Here is a 14915-nt window from a genome sequence, read left to right on the forward strand (position 1 = left end):
AATATATTTTCTCTTTCATTGTGTCATCTGAGTCTTCCTATATCAATTGAGTTTCCTTAAGATTGTTGCTTGGAATTCCTTTTCAGTCATTTCAAGGACTTCCTGCTTTATAGTTTCTGGTACTTGAGAATTATTATATTCCTTCAGTGGTGTCATATATTCTTTTTTTTTTTTTTTTTCATATTTCTAGTATCCCTACATTGGTGCGTAGTCACCTGGTATAGCAGTTGCTTTTTCTAGTATTCAGGAGTGGGCTTTGTGGAGAGGGAGTTCCTCTTGCAGATGTGTTTTATAATGATGTTGAGTGGGGTGTTTTAGTATTGGTTCCATGTAGATGCAGTAGTGTAGTCTCCATGTAGGTACTTTGGCTGAATTTGGTATTGAAATTGCATGTGAGTGCCTCCATGGCCTAGTCCCTGGGGCATTTAGTGATTCCTTGCTGAGGTTGGTGACACTATGTTGGTTTGTCCAGGATGTGGACAAGCTCTCAAGTACTTGAGGGAAGTGCCTTGGTGCCCTGTTCACTCTTTGGCTGTGGTTGGTGACTCTGGGCAGGTCTGTTGGCACTTTGTCTAGCTTCCAGCTTTGAATGGATGACCCTGGGTGGGTTTTCTCTTTCCTCTTTCCTACAGGCAGAGACTCCTGCTGGGACCTTACTTCCCCCAGTTAGGGGATAGTGGTGATTGGGAATTTTCTTCCTTAATTTATTTGGATATCCTGGGTTTCTGTACTCTCAGGGGGTTCTACATGTACCTCTCCCTGGATGAAGGCAGTACCGTGGGATGTACATGCACCTCCCACCCCCAGGTGTGCTACCATGTTAGCAGTGTAATTCCCCCTGTGGGTTGGGCCACTGGGTCATGGGTCTGCGCTCACTCACTTCTTCCCCTGGGCTCCACTGTTGACTCTCCTTCTGCCTATGCCAATGAGTGGACAGTGGGCTGCCCATAAGGCAGCAGTGGCTGCTTGTGTGGCAGAGAGCCACCTTTGCAGCAGCAGTTGCTGTGGTGGTGGCTGTCATGGATGACTTGCTCAGCACTGGTGTCTGCGGCAACAGCAGGGAGCACTGCTGCCAGCAAGATGGCCAGCACACTGGTGCCATAAGTTGGGTCCAGATGGTGGGCAGGGCTACTTCCCAGGGCCGGCAAGGTGGCCACACATAGTGGTTAAAGTTCTCTTTTATAATCAGCTCACAAAAAGGTTTGATCAGATGTAGGTCCATATACTTGTTTTCATTCTATAATATTGTTTGGAATGATAAATGCTTAGAGAGTTTCTGTTAAAATAGTAAGTTATGAAAAGGTTACTCACATTAACATTTGTATAGTCACAGTTATGACTCTAAAAATTTAAATATCAGTAAAATGGGGGTGGTAGTTTGCATGCATCAACTCTATTGCTGAGTGGTAGCCTACCCCAACATTTCTGTTATGCTGGGAAACATGGTTGACACATCTGAGACAGAGGACAGAGCCATCCTCAGTCTCCTGGAAGGCCAAGGCCTTACATCTAATTTCCTCCATTCTTTCCTTTTTTCTTTTCTTTTAGGATAAATGGCATCCCATGCTGTCCTTGGTTCCTTCCTCCTAGATACTCATCAGTCAATTTTCAACTAAACAAGATGTATTGGAAGCTGTCACTTTGAACTTCGTGTGTGTGTATGTGTGTGTGCATAGTTTTTACTACCAAATGTGATTTACTATACATAATTGCTAGGAGCCTCAGCTTTCCCGCATGGAGATTCCAATACCATAAAAAAAATCTTTTGCTGACAATAGTTCAGTTTGTGTTACAAAAACACATCTTCAGAGCATGTCAAGAGTAAGTGATCTCTGATAAATAGCACTGAAGTTTGACAAAAAAAGTATCTTCACCATTTCGGAAATTTATAGACTTCACTAAAAACCTCTTCCCAATACTGAATACTGCTCGCAATCCTTATATTCCTAGTGATTTAGATCCTTGTCTTGTTCCCCACAGCAAGTGTCCTAAGCCTGTCTATTCTCAAAACTTCTAATTACTCACTGTTAGTAGATAGTTTACCTACCACTGAGAAAACAGACGTGCAAACTCCCTCAATTTTCCTTTACTATGTCAAAATATATCTTCATTTCCCCATCTACTGTCTCAGAGGCATGCCTACTCCTTTGGAAGAAATACCTCTACTACATCCTCTATCTCATGTCCTCCTCTTTCTTTTTCTATCCCCTCATTCTTGTAAGCACTTCCTCCAGGGGTTTTCTGAGGAGTGCATAGGAGGCAAATTTTTTTGGATACTTTGCAAAGCTGAAATTGATTTCAAACTATTCTCCCACTGGATTGATAGTTTGGCTGAGTAAAGAATTATAGGTAAAAAATATTTTTGATTAATATTTTAGAAGGCATTGTTCCACTGATCATTTACTCATATACTTTCTAATACTTCACCTGGGTAACATAATGCATATTTTTGTCTTTGGAAGCTTATAGGATCTTTCTCTGAAATCTCATGATGATATGTCTTGGTATGGATACTTTTTCATTGTTCCAAGGAACTTAGTGGACCCTCTTAATCTGCAGGCTCATGTCTTATAGTTCCAATAAATGTTCCTGCATTATTTCTTTGATAAATTTCATCTCCTGCATTTTCTCTAATTTCTCTTTCTAAAACTATTACTTATATATTGGAACTCCTTGATTGATTACCTAATTGTCCATCTCATTCTTTTTGTTCTACTTTATAGGAAATTTTGTAAATTTTTCCTTCGAATTCTTTTCTCAATTTTAAAATTTCAACTATGATGTTTTTACTTTCCAAATGCTCTTTCTTGTTCTTGTTATTCCTTTTATTCTATAGCTCTTGAGATTCTTGTTTGACCTTCCCTACTCTTAGTGTCACTATCAACTCCTTCTCCTATCTCTATGACCACTCTTTTTTAGTATCTTTCATCTCTACCTCTTCTTCTACACATCCTTTAATTGGAAGATTTTCTTCTTGGCTCTTTTCTATGTACAGCCTCTCCCTAGGCATCTTATCTGCTTGCATGGTTTCAATTACATATGCTGATATTTCCAAACTATTACCTCTAGCTCCAACCTCTCTTTTAAGTTCTAGACCTGAACTCCCAACTACCTGGTGAATGTTTGCACCTGTATATCCCAAAGACACCTCAAACTTTATATCTTGTTGATGGCTTCAAGCATTCATGCTCCAATCTCATGAACAACTTGTCATCCCCAGAAAATACCATGAAAGTTAACATCTTTGATAGGTTCAACTGAAATGTCACCTCTTCAGTAAAGCCTTCTCTGACTTCTTCCTATCCCTAGCCAGTGTGGATTATTCCCTTTCTTGGCATCCAAGGCATGGTTCATAGCCCATAACACTTGTTCACAAGTCTTATTCACCATGATCTAGTCTGTTGACTCTGCTAGATTATAAGCCTCTTGAAGGCATGGGCTATTTATCTTTCTATCAGCATGAGCTCTGTCTTCTACATTTAGCAATTGGCTATTACTAAATAGCTGTTGAATTACAGTAATTTTAAATGAATATACACTATAAATTTTTGACTGTGATATCATAAATTAAGCGTAGACTATAATCGGAAACCTAATTCACTAAAAAAATAAAATTATATAAGTTTCAAAATGTACCTGTGGTTATTTTTAATCTTAAACAATTATTTTTTAGCTAAACATTCCCAATTTTATCCAAAGGCACATTCTTCATAGTCACTTGCACATGTGTAAATTTGGGATTTGAAAGGCTAATTCAGTTTTAAATAATCTGCTCACCCAAGCAGGCACCTGAACGGTTTCTTTAGAGTACAGAACATATTTTGCTGTTGTTATATGGCATAACCAAAAATAAAACAAAGAAACAAAGGCAAAAAGAGATCTCTTTAGAATGTATCACCCATACAAAAATGTTAGTAATGGGTAGCCAACAAGCATGCCAACCCTCTGGTAATTTTGTCCGGAAATGTCAAGTGATTAAAGAGTAAGGAAAAAAAGGACACTTCTGAACCCTAGCTAGAGCACTACTACTTAGGGCCTTACAAGGCTGTATAAAGAAAGTTCATTCGTATGCACGGAGTAAGCTTTGTTGGGGGCTTTCTATTTACTTTAGTCTTGGTTTGATTTTCTTTTTCAAACTAAGCCCTAACACCAAATCTTTTTTTTTCCTTTTTCCTGTTGAACTGATGCTATGTTAAGATAGAAGTATGAACATCTCATTAAGCTTTGTTGGGGGCTTTCTATTTACTTTAGTCTTGGTTTGATTTTCTTTTTCAAACTAAGCCCTAACACCAAATCTTTTTTTTTTCCTTTTTCCTGTTGAACTGATGCTATGTTAAGATAGAAGTATGAACATCTCATAAGCGTTTTAAATCCATGCAATTGTTTGAGAAGGCATACGTGCTGGGCCAATGAAGCCAAAACATTAGAGCTAGGAATTTTGATGAAGATAATAATTGCTTACAGACTAGCTTGTTTTAACTTGCTGAACAAAGGACACAATTTTATACCACGTTTTCATCATAGTCTTTTTCTCTGCATAATCACTATTATAATGAGCACTTTAAAAAGGGAGATTATCTACAGGTTAAGGAGTAAGGAAGTTATCAATTAGAGTCCATCATCTTCAAAATTTTACTTACTCAAACTTTACATTAATAAAAAAATATTTTGGCTGACTTAAGTACTGTTTTGAATCTTTACAAGCCATTTGTTTAGTGTACACAGCATAAATCTAGGAATGAAGACACCAGGTTCACTTCCAGTGCTGTCCTGAATACAGCCTTGGATATTTAAATTTCTTTGTACCTTAGTATACACCTTGGACATTCCTGTATACAGATACAGTTCCATCTTTCTCACATCTGAAAGCTGCGTTCAGGCTCTATCTATGCCTATTCAGGAGTGAGGGAATAAGCAGCTCACTTCTCCCTCACTCCTTCTCTTATTCAGTTACTTTTATCACTTGCAGACCCCCCAATTCAATATTCAACCAATATTTATCAAGTGCCTTCTCCATGACAGGCAATGCAGTGAGGCTGGGGATGGGCTCAGTCACTAAGAAGATAATAATACTAGTTTACTGACTAAGAGAAAGGATTGTCTTAGTCATTCTGCTTTAGTACTCTTTGGATTTCTATTCTTTGGATCTCCTATTCTTTATTTCTTCTAGAATACATAGCTGGAAGAAAGTTAAAGTGGGGTTCACAGGATTGGGTTAAGGCAGTCACTCAGTTATCAGATGGTTACAGAGCCAGGCAATCTAGAAGTCAACATGGTTTAAAGATGTAGATAAGAAGTCATGTAATGGACAAATGTCACCAATTCACAGACCAAGATAACTCTTTGTACGGTTACCAGGGTGACTATAGGTTTGCTGAATCTTTTGCCCTTATAACTCTATCCTCTAAGATACAACTCTCTGGACCTCATTCAGCAAGCTATACTGACTTCTGATTCTCTTAAAGTAGGGATCCATTCATCTCAGCACAAAGCTTCAGTATCAGTGTGTGAAAGGCAGAGCTATGTCTTCCGACTAAGACTGATACCTTGTAAACAGAGGAAGGGAGTGGTAAGTGAGAGACCTGTATTGTCCAGAAGTACTAAAGGGCCAGATTCTAATGGCAGGACTTAAATTTGAGACTTCAAACTTTGGACATTTGTTCATTCTTCCCCATTGACCCATCCGATTGGTATTTGTATAACAACCTCCTCTACTCTTCATCTCTTATCTGTTGCTTGCCCTGATCCTTGCTATCCTGAGGTCATTTGATTCTGATCCATTGCCTTGTTCTGATCTTGGGTCATAGATATGCGCCCAATCTGAAACATTTATCTGGCTCCACACCAGAATCCTGGCCTAGGCTTGACCACAAACTAAATTTATTCTCTTGCCACCTGTTTCCATGCCATTCATTTCATTATCATCACAGCTTCTGGTCCTGCTTTCCCATCCACTGCTGCCTAAAGTTCTAGTGCTGGCCAGAATTATATTATCTTTTTTAGCTCATTCTGGAAGGACAAAGGAATTAAGTAATAATTAGTTTATTTGACAACACTATAAAGAGAGGATATAAATTTGCTCACAATTAACTGTAACATGTGCATCCAGTTATTATATCTTTCTGTACCTCAAATTTCCCATCTTTAAATTAATGCATTTTCTACCACATTCTCTCAAAGATATATTTATACTTAATTAAGATAACATGCACTCTGGGATTACAGTAAAGCTATAATACACTCCTGCATTCCTGACTGTAAAATGAGTATTAAAAACATCTAGAAAAAAATTGGCTCCATAAAAGGAATGAAAAATTTGAGTAATGTATTTTTCAAATATAGTATCTATGCCAAATATTTCTGAAATGTTAGATAAAAAGAATAATATTACAAATGAATTAAATAGAGAATACTCTTTTGAAGAAACTCAATGGAGGGTTCTTTATCATAAGAAGGGTTTTGGAAATGTTGACAATTATCCCACAACAAGCATGTTTCATACGTTCAGACATAATTGCATTGAATTTTCTGAAAAAGAGACTTATCTGAACAAGCTTATGGGAAAGGAATATTCTTCTGAGTACATTTGATTGGTTTAACTCATTTTAACACTTTGACTTTCTATTGGTGAATTATTAAAACAGATGAATTTTCCTTTTAATTTAAAGGCACAAGTATTTTCATTGTTCTAGCGTAAAGAGTAAGTCCAAAGTGTTATACAAAGCATGTTTCTAAAATTTAATAGTTAAAGGACACTCCTGATCTCAATTCCTAGGAGGTGCTGTATCTGGAAAGTGTAAACAAAAGCAAATGGTTTCCTGAAATTGTGCCAAGGCTACATGTCAACTGCCTGGCAGGAAATGCTTTTGGAGGGCTTAGATAAATAGACTATCATCTTTTTTCGGAAAAATATTCTCTTTGGATTTTTATGAAGCAAATATACTGAATTTAAACAGCATCACAAATCATAATATGCAAAAAAAAAAAAGGAACATAGAATTTTTAAATGATGGTACTTGTAGTATATCTATGACAATTAAATGGTCTGTCCTTCACTTTCAACACACAAGAACCTTACTGCTCAAAGAGCACGTACTTAATACATGCTTGTTGAAATCTTGTGGTGAATCAAATCTTTTCTTTCCATTAATTTTCACCATCATTTTGGTGAAGCTTTATCTTATGAGAAATCTTCATTTAGCAGCAGCTCTTAATACTTTAGTATTATGGAATGATAATACCTTCTTGCATTTATATAGCAATGAATTTTTTTTTTCCTTTTTGTCTTTTTTTACTGACCAGTAACAGGATCGCAACCCTCGGTGTCACGCCCGCACCGGGGACCGGCAATGGGATCGCCACCCTCGGTGCTGCGTCCGCACCGCGCTCAGCCAGCGAGCGGGAACTGGTCTCCACATGGGATCTGAACCCTCGGCGGGAGCGCCTCCACGCTCCTAAGAGTGCGCCGGGCCGGCCCTAGCAATGAATTTTTAAAAATATATTACATCATCATCTTATTCTTTTCTAACACCTCATTTTATAAGTGCTAGCAGGTTAAATAATTTGGTAGTAGTCAAAGATTAAGTCAGAGAGCCAGGTCTAGAATGAAATAGTTTGAAACATTTTCTAGTGTATTCCCTCTGTCCCCACTATGGATCAGAAAATAGATCTGATAATCCCACTGCCATCTTTACTAAAATAATCCTTCTACCTCACTTCACTTTTACTTTCTTTAACTGCAAAAAGGATTATGACAATCTAGGTGTTGACTGAGAAGGCATGCTATCAACCAAAGAAATCTCCTGTCTCGCATAAAGTCTACTCAGCCTTTCTGCACCTCCCTTCTCTCTCCACCATTCTCACCTGTTCTATTTAGTTCCAACCCCAACCACCCATCTTCTCTTCCTCCTTTCCCAACCTGGAAGCATCCTCTGCCTCACCCACCTCATGCCCAATTTTTCCCAGTCACAATGGGGAGCAAAATTTCCTTGACCCAAGGAGCAAAGTATTATGAGAGGTGACATACCCCTCTATCTGCTATGCCTCATCCTATAGTCTAGGTGCCTCAGATAACAATTTGACCCACCTCAACTTTGGGGTCCTTCCCCATGTTCCACAACCACCAGCCATTACTTCCTATATCCACCCAATATGCTCCTCCCCCCAAAACAGGACATTTTTGAGTTAGTTATTACTGAGGGTTGGAGGAAGAAAAATAAACTTTGTATAAAGGCCATTTTATGTTTCCTCCACAAAATGTGGAAAGGAAGAGAAAATTCTGGGAAGAAGGTGGAGTAGGAAGCACTGGGAATCTCTCTCCCCATGTAGACAATTGCACCAACAGTTGTTGCAAGAATCTGTGTGATGTAACTATAGTTGGCCATCCATCCACAGGTTCCACATCCAAGGATTCAACCAACCATGGATTGAAAATATTCGGAAAATAAATAAATAACAATAATACAATAAAAGATAATACAAATAAAAAAACAGTACAACTATTTACATATCATTTTATTGTATTAAGTATTATAAATAATCTAGAGATGATGTAAAGTATACAGGAGGATGTACATAGGTTATATGCAAAAACTACACCATTTTATATAAGGGACTTGTGTATCTGCAAATTTTGGCATCCTGGAGGAGGGGTCCTGGAACCAATCCTCCACAGACAACAAGGGACAACTTCTGGAGCTCTGGAGTCTGTTGAAGGTTTGCAACTTCCAGAGGAAGGCTTGGGCATAAATTGCAGTTAATTTTGGTCAATTTCAGCTCTTAGCACAATAGAAGCTATCCATCCCCTGGATGGCTATGCGCATGTTGCAAGAATGCAGTTGGACGCTTACGTAATACCATATACAAAAACTAATTCAAAATGAATCAAAGATAAATGTAAGACCTAGAACATCAAAATTCTTAGAAGAAAACACAAGGCAAAATCTTCAAAACACTGACTTTGGCAATGATTTCTTGAATCTAACACCAAAGGCACAGGCAACAAAAGAAAAAATAAATTGGACTTCATGAAAATTTAAAAATTTTGTGCATCAAAAGATACTATCAACAGAGTAAAAATGCAACCCACAGAATGGGAGAAAATATTTGTAAATCATATATTTGAGAAGGGATTCATATCCAGAATACACAGAGAACTCCTAAACCTCAATGACAACAAAAAGCAGGGAACATGATTCAAGAGTGGGCAAAGGATTTGAATAGACATTTCTCAAAAGAAGCTATATATACAAATAGTCAATTAGCATATGAAAAGATGTTTAATATCACTAATCATTAGGGAAATGCAAATCAAAGCTACAATGAGATACCACCTCCCACCCTCTAGGATGGCTACTATAAACACGCACACACAAGCACACACACACACATGTGCACACACATGCGTGTGCACACACACAGAAATTAACAAGTGTTGGTGAGGATGGGAGAAATGGGAATCCTGTGGACTCTTGGTGGGAATGTAAAATGGTATAACTACTATAGAAAACAGTATGGCAGTTCCTTAAAAACTTAAAAAGAGAATTACCGTAATTCCATTTCTGGGTATATTCCAAAAAGAACTGAAATCAGAGTCTCAAAGAGATATTTGTAAACCCATTGTTCATAGCAGCAGTATCCACAATAGCTAAAACGTGGAAGCTTAAATCCCCACTGTAACTGTTGAGGGTGGGAAATCCTATTTTGGAAATTGAAAGGTGGGGCCTTGAAAAGATGATTAGATTGTAGGACCATGCAGTAGTGAATGGATTAATAATGGTGGTCAGGGGCGTGTTTCTGAGGGCTTTAAAAGGAGAGTGAATGAGATCGGTCTCTCTCTCTCTCACTGCTCCACCATTTCACAATGTGATATCCTGCCATCAGTGTCACCACCACCACCAAGGCCTTCACCAAATGTGTTTCCTGGACTTTGGACTTCCCAGTCTCTGATACTTAAGCATACATTTCATTTTCTTTATAAATCACACAGTTCCATATAATTTTATTATAAGCAACAGAAATGGACTAATACAATTTGGTACAGCCACACAACGGAATATTACTCAGCCTTAAGAAGGAAGGAAATTCTGCAGTATGCTACAGCATGGGTGAAACTTTAGGATATTGTGCTAAGTGAAACAGTCAGTCACAAAAAGACAAATACTGTATGATTCCACTCATATGAGGCACTTAGAGTAGTCAAAATCAAAGAAATAGATGGTAAAATGGTGATTGCCAGGGGCTGGAGGTAGGGGGGAATAAGGAGTTATTGTTTAATGGGTATAGAGTTTCAGTTTGACAAAAAGAGTTATGGAAATGGATGGTGGTGATGGTTACACAACATTATACATGTATTTAATACTGAGATAGGAGATGCTCAGTTTTCCTGAGCCTGGGTCTCAGGCCGCTCCTCTGAGTCTCAAACCACTCCTGGAAGTTCAGGCCCCTCCTCTGGGCCCTGAGCTAGGAGAGAGTTACTGTTGTACGTTGCACCTATTTTCAAGCACAACAGAGACTATGGGAGGCAATTTTGATCATTTTCAGTGGTTGAGCATGCACAATAAAATTTGTCCTTGAGTGACCCTCCACTAGAGGTGCTAGACAGCGCTGAGTATATTTTAAGTACACTCAGTGTATATCCTGGAATTTGAACACTGTGCAGGAGCCAAAAGAAACAAACAGAGCATGCACAAGATCAAGTTACATAACTTGGAATTACCCCTTTAGTTGAATCTCATAGATAGCATGAATATGTATAGATAGCCAACTATGAAGGTAGAATCCAGGACAAAAGCAAGGCCGTTGCTGACTCTCAATCCAGCCCGCACTTTGCCTGTGAAGTATGTATTCCTCACTCTTTGCATTAAGCTTGCTTTCACTTTCTACTTTGACTCTGTTCTTGAATTCTTACCTGCGGCAGAGTCAAGAACCCAATAAGGAGAAAGGGTCAAGGTCAGGTATTAGAACTGCCCAGACCCTCTAACTCTGGTAACAATACCACTGAGTGTACACTTAAAAGTGGTTAAGATGGTATATATTATTTTCTGTGTATTTTACCATGATTTTTAAAACTGGGAAAAAATGTGGAGGGCATGGTGTGTGGCTGGAAAAAGGAGTCACAAAACTAAGGAAAACAAATGCTTGAATGTAAACAATACTGTATATTTAAAATAATAACAACCACCCTAAAATTTACATTTCTTAAAATGGGGCACACCTATAAGTACAATGAGATAAACTTAGTACAGACATAACTAAGTTTTCTCCAGAAATGATATAATCCTAATCATGGAGATTTGGCTTCCCACTATACTTGCTAGAGCATCCTGGAGTAGAAATATATTCCAATATCAATACAGAGCAGAGGTTTAATAAATGACCACTGAACAAATAAATATTAATAGAAAGAATAAACATAAGTTTTATCCTAAAGGAATATATAAAAGTAAACCTTAAGAGAGTCAAAATTTGTGTTAAAAAAAAGTTAAGAGTGATATAAAATTGGAAGGGAACAAGATGATCAATATATTAATAAAAAAATCTTCTGGATCCATCAGGAAATACTGACCTTTTTTAAGACATTAAAACTCTTCTTAAGAGACAATTTCAGAATGGCAGAGTGAGGAGGTTGGCAAATCATCTAACCAAAAGCCACAAGCACACAACAAACTAAAAAGTATTTATGTTTAAAAAAACTTATTGAACCGTGGTAAGAAAAGTGGTGATCTATGGCGTTTGGGGTTGTTCCCATTCCCTGCCTCACCTAACCTCATCTCCAACATGGTAGTTCTACCAGGACAGGACAAGCCATGAAAATCAGTAGCTCTGTGTCTAGAGGGAGATAATGTGATTTGGTGCCTAAGACATTGTCAAAAACAAGTGACCTTAGTGGTAAACAATCAGGGAAAGTCAACATCATTGTTGCTTGAAACAGCACTACTGGTGGGGACAAGTAACAGACTAGCCAGAAATTCAACAGTAAGTTCTGGGTAATAAGATAGCCATAGTGGACCTTGATATCCTTGGTGGTCTGGAAGGCTGTGCACCTGTACAAGATTACACACATGCTCAGGAGAGACAATAATGGGCCACAGATATCACTGGTCAAATGTGAGGCCTTGCAAACTCAGAAAATAAAAGTCGGGCAGATTTGATTGAACTTTAAATGTGTTCCCCAACCCATAAAATATCAATCAGCAAAGTGGAAAAAGCCTTACTATGCTCAAGATATTTAAGTACAACTTCTTCTCGATCACTAGCTGATCACTAAGCTATGCTGCCCCAGGGACAATCCCTAGGAAATCAGCCATAAAATATTAATCAGCAAAGTGGAAAAAGCCTTACTATGCTCAAGATATTTAAGTACAACCTCTTCTCGATCACTAGCTGATCACTAAGCTATGCTGCCCCAGGGACAATCCCTAGGAAATCAGGCTTAAAAACAAAAACAAGAATCAAAAGAAAACAGTTAAGAAGAGATGTCAGTCACCACACACTGTACAGGAGACAGACTCTACAGAAATAGGCCAGGCAAGTCACTAAACAAATAAACCAACAAACAACATCAGTAGCAATGATCCCTGGAGAGGGGTGGAGAGCAGAATCCAGAGTTGCTATAATATACAAGGGTACCCTCATTATCTAAAACAGAGATCGACAAACCACAACCCAAGGCCCAATTATGGCCAACCGCCTGTTTAAAAAAAAAAAAAAGTTTTATTGGAAGACATCTACACTCATTCATTTACATATTTACTGAGACCACATGGCCTACAAGGCCTAAAATATTTACTATCTGGCCCTTTATGGAAAAAAAATTGTTGACCTCTAATCTAAAATGTTCAGTTTTCACAAAAAATTATGATATACAAATAAATAGAAAAGTGAGGCCCATACACAGAAAAAGATGCAGTTAATAGAAAATAGCTCTGAGGGGGCCCAAATATTAGACTTAGGAGACAAACACTTCATGGCCACAGAGAGAATATTTAAAGCTAAGCTCCATCAAGTTCAAGACACTTTTCTAAGTGAAGATACCAGCCATTTAGTCCATCCCTAAAGAACTAAGGGTCCTGGGAATTTCACCATGTCAATAAAGTCTTTTACGTTATTAACTGAAGAAAAATGGATGCCCTTTAAAGATTTTTTAAGATTAGCAAACAAAAAGAAGTAGAAGGAGCCAAATCAGGACTGCAAGGTGGATGCCTAGTGATTTTCCATCAAAACTCTCACAAAACTGTCCTTGTTTGGGGCCGGCCTGGTGGCGCACTGGAGAGTGCGCCGCTTGGGAGCGCGGTGGCACTCCCGCCGAGGGTTCGGATCCCATGTGGAGACCGGTTCCTGCTCACTGGCTGAGCGCGGTGTGGGCACAACACCGAGGGTTGCGATCCTGTTGCCGGTCCCCGGTACGGGCGCGACACCGAGGGTTGCGATCCCGTTACCGGTCAGTAAAAAAGACAAAAAGGAAAAAAAAAAAACTGTCCTTGTTTGATGAGAGGAACGAGCAAGAGCATTGTCATGGTGAAGAACTCTCTGGTGAATCTTTCCAGGCATTTTTCTGCTAAAAATTCAGTTAACTTTCTCCAAACACTCCCATAATAAGCAGATGTTATTGGTCCATGGCTCTGCAGAAAAGCCAACAAGCAAAATGCTGTGAGAATCCCCCAAAAATGTTGCCATGACTTTTGCTTTTGACCAATCCACTTTTGCTTTGACTGAACCACTTCACCACTTGGTAGCCATGGCTTTGATTGTGCTCTGTCTTCAAGATTGTACTGGTAAGCCATGTGTCATCCTGTTAATTTTTTTTTTTCTTTCAAGAAATGCTTCAGGATTTTGATCCCACTTGTTTAAAATTTCCAATGAAAGCTCTGCTCTTGTCTGCAGCTAATCTGGGTGCAACAGTTTTAGCACCCATTGAGTGAAAAGCTTGCTCAACTTTAATTTTTTAGTCAGAATTGTGTAAGGTGAACCAATTGAGATTTCTATGGTGCTGGCTATTGCTCCCGCTGTTAATCAGCAGTCCTTTCAGTTAGGGCATGAAAAAGGTTAATTTTTTCCTTGCAAATTGCTGTGGATGGTCTACTGCTGTGGGCTTCATCTTTAACATAGTCTCATCCCTTCTTAAAATGAGCTTCAGTTAGGGCATGAAAAAGGTTAATTTTTTCCTTGCAAATTGTTGTGGATGGTCTACTGCTGTGGGCTTCATCTTTAACATAGTCTCATCCCTTCTTAAAATGAGTATCCATTTGTACACTGCTGATTTCTTTGGTGCATTGCCCTCATAGACTTCTCATAAAGCATGAATGATTTCACCATTTTCCACCAAAGCTTCACCACAAATTTAATGTTTGTTCTTGCTTCAATTTTAGCAGAATTCATATTGCTCTGATAGGGACTCTTTTCAAACTGATGTCTTCCCTTCTTAGTGCCTCAGACTAAATCCTGTTCAGACATGTTATAATAAGTTAGTATGATTTTATTTTGGTACAAAAGTTTTTTGAAATCCATGCATAGTTTTTTCATAATACACATTTTCCATGAACTTTTTGAAGATCCCTTATACACACAAAAATCCTTAATAAAATATTAGCAAAATCCAGCAATATATAAAAAGAATTCTTCACTATGTAGTAGGATTTATCCCAGGAATGAAAGATTGGCTTAACATCCAAAAATCAATTAATGTAATATACCATGTAAATAGAATAAAAGAAAAACTACATGATCATATCAATAGATGCATAATAAGCATCTATTGACAGAATTCAACAATCATTTATAATAAAAACTCAACAAGCTAGGAACAGAAGGGAACTTCCTCAGCCTAACAAAGAGCATCTACAAAACACCTACCTCACACTTAATGGTAAAAGGCTGAATGTTTTCCCTCTGAAATTCGGAACAAGGCAAGGATG

This window comes from Galeopterus variegatus, unplaced genomic scaffold (genome assembly GCF_000696425.1).
Source record: "Galeopterus variegatus unplaced genomic scaffold, G_variegatus-3.0.2 Scaffold344, whole genome shotgun sequence".
Classification (NCBI taxonomy): domain Eukaryota; kingdom Metazoa; phylum Chordata; class Mammalia; order Dermoptera; family Cynocephalidae; genus Galeopterus; species Galeopterus variegatus.